The sequence below is a fragment of the Diaphorina citri genome, unplaced genomic scaffold (genome assembly GCF_000475195.1).
Source record: "Diaphorina citri unplaced genomic scaffold, Diaci psyllid genome assembly version 1.1 scaffold1955, whole genome shotgun sequence".
In the NCBI taxonomy this organism is placed as follows: domain Eukaryota; kingdom Metazoa; phylum Arthropoda; class Insecta; order Hemiptera; family Psyllidae; genus Diaphorina; species Diaphorina citri.
This window is the reverse complement of record NW_007379381.1, coordinates 27,093-29,919: the sequence shown is the minus strand read 5'-3', so window position 1 is coordinate 29,919 and position 2,827 is coordinate 27,093. Positions and strand designations below refer to the sequence as shown.

Below are 2,827 nucleotides of genomic sequence, written 5' to 3'. Positions count from 1 at the left end.
CTCTCTCTCTTTCTCCCCCCTCTCTCTCTCTCCCTTTCATGTCTCTATCTCTCTCCCTCTATTTACCTATCTCTCTCTTTTGTCAATAAACACTTAGCAAATTTATTCCTTCTTATTCCTTTACCCTCGGGCTAATTCTCTTTCTCTCTCTTACTTTTTGTCTCTCTCTCTTTCTTATTTTTATCCTACCAACTAAGCTGATGGGATAATGTTCGTTCTCGGAACGGCTGGCTTTTTCCTATCCTGTCTTCCTTCTCTCTTCGATTTCGGGACGATAAGACCATAGCAGTTACAGTTCCCTCTGTCAAACCTCTTTAAAATAAAAAAATCTTTCTTATTCCCCCCTCTCTCTCCCTCTCCCTCACACCCTATCCTTCTATTTTATTCTCTCTCTCTCTGGCGTGGGTTCTATGTGTGGACAGGACACACCTTAAAGTTAACACAGTGTAGGTCACACTGGCGAAACCGAGTTTCATGAAACTCGCTGTGCATTGTGGACCCGAGTGTTAACACAGCTTCTATCATATATGTTTGTAATTCTTTCCATTAGTGGACAGGATCACATGTTAGGAATTGTAGGGTTAGGCAAGGTCAGATCATCTTCTCCTTCTTTTTCTTCGCCTTTTCCCGTGTACAGACGGGGTCGGCGTTTTTCCTCAGCCTCTCAATCAGCCCTAGCTAGGGTGATTGCTTTGGGCTGACATTTCGTTTTGGCTGCAAAATTTTTACGAGTGGATGCCCTTCGCACTTCAGACTGGTACCTATCCTCCCTGTTTTACGTCCCCCAGCCAGACCAGTATAATAAATTCTCTAATAAATGTAATGTAAATGCAGTTTATTTGTGTTATTATATCACAACTTTGGTGCTCACTGCAGCATTGTAGGATTTTCCCAATATCTCAATAATCCTAAAATCCCATGTATTTTTGTCACAACTTTGGTGCTCACTGCAGTATTGTAGGATTTTCCCAATATCTCAATAATCCTAAAATCCAATGTTTACCTACCATGCTGGTGCCGGTCGCTATGCGCATTTATATGTCATAGCTACTCATTTTCCTCACGAGGCATTAGTGGGTAGGGCTCACTAGTGTCGAGACATAAATCTCACACTGCCCATATCAAATGTTGTGGCTTTTGATTTGGGGGTCTTCCTAATATTTTCACAAAAAATTATTATAGGTATTTTGACTATTTGTTTTCACATGATGAGTTTTTCAGGAGGATCTCAAGTGTTTTAGGAGGCAAAAATGATATCTGATATATAATGTCTAATAAGTGTATTATTATTAAACGTATGAACGTAAATTTTGACACCATATAGGAAATAAGGAACCCATCAAAGGACTACCTTTACCTTTTGTATTTTTTACTGAATCGTTTTTGTTATGTCAGCAGGATTTTTTTGGCGGTTCGCTCCACGACCCTTCTTGCAATTGACAGTACTAATTTAACTTAATGAAAAACCTTCTCTCTTAATTACGAATCTACTTAATTGAAATGAGAGATCGTTCCCTCTCTCTCTCACACCCTCTCTCTCTTAACCTCAAAAAGATACATGTGACAATGTTTGAATGTTTGATACAATATTTTGTATAATTTGTCTCTGTAAACCTCGCTATGATACAAATTTCTTGACCCCGCCGGGAATCGAACCCGGGTCTCCCGCGTGGAAGGCGAGCGCAGTGACCACTACGCCATGGGAGCTAATAGGCTGGCATGATTTTAGATTTCAAGGAGCTAAAAGGATTTGCAATGAACGGCAGTTATGGTATGAATGAATCAGCAAAGCATGAATTAGAAACCAGGGATATGAGAGAGAGAGGGAGAGAGGAAGAAAGGGAGAGAGAGGGAGAAAGGGAGGGAGAGAGAGAAGAGGGAGAGAGAGAAGAGAGAGAGGGAGATAAAGATGGGGAGGGAGAGAGAGAAGAGGGAGAGAAAGATGGGGAGGGAGAGAGAGAGAGAAGGAATGAGGAATGGGTAAAAAGAGAGAGGAAACCTAGGCGATAGGGACGGAGGAAGGAATGAAGACATGAACGAAAGAGAGAGGACAGAAAGATAGAAAGGAAGAGAGGGAGAGGGAGAGAGAGGGAGAAGCGGATGAAAATTAAAAGGATTTGCAATGAACGGCAGTTATGGTATGAATGAATCAGCAAAGCATGAATTAGAAACCAGGGATATGAGAGAGAGAGAGAGGGAGAGAAGGAATGAAGACATGAACGAGAGAGAGAGAGGACAGAAAGATAGAAAGGAAGAGAGAGAGAGAGAGGGAGATGAAGATGGAGAGAGAGAGAGAGAGAGAGAGAGAAGGAATGAAGACATGAACGAGAGAGAGAGAGAGAGGACAGAAAGATAGGAAGAGAGAGAGAGGGAGATGAAGATGGAGAGGGAGAGAGAGAGAGAGAAGGAATGAAGACATGAATAAGAGAGAGAGAGAGCAGAAAGATAGAAAGGAAGAGAGAGAGAGAGAGGACAGAAAGATAGAAAGAGAGAGAGAGAGAGGACAGAAAGATAGAAAGAGAGAGAGAGAGGACAGAAAGATAGAAAGGAAGAGAGAGAGAGAGAGGGAGAAGCGGATGAAAACCTAAATCGAGAGAGATTAGAGAGAGAAGGGTTTAGGGAAAAGAAACATGGGAATAGAGGATAGAGAAAGAGAGAGAGAGAGTAAGAGGAAGGGAGAGAGATAGATAGAGAGAGAGAGGGAGGGGGGAAATGCAAAATAAAATCCAGGTGCAAAATTTGTATGAACGATTTCACCTGCTGGAGCCCCCCCCCCCCCCCCCTCCCCCTCCTCTTTTCTCCTCTTTTTCTTCCTCCCTCTCCTCCC

General features: G+C 42.5%; 1 non-coding gene across 1 annotated transcript; it reads right to left on the bottom strand.

Annotated features, from left to right (window-relative positions):
• Positions 1-1,635: 1,635 nt before the first annotated feature.
• Positions 1,636-1,707, bottom strand: Trnag-ucc. Its single transcript has one exon. It is a non-coding gene; the product is annotated as a tRNA-Gly (tRNA).
• Positions 1,708-2,827: the final 1,120 nt, after the last annotated feature.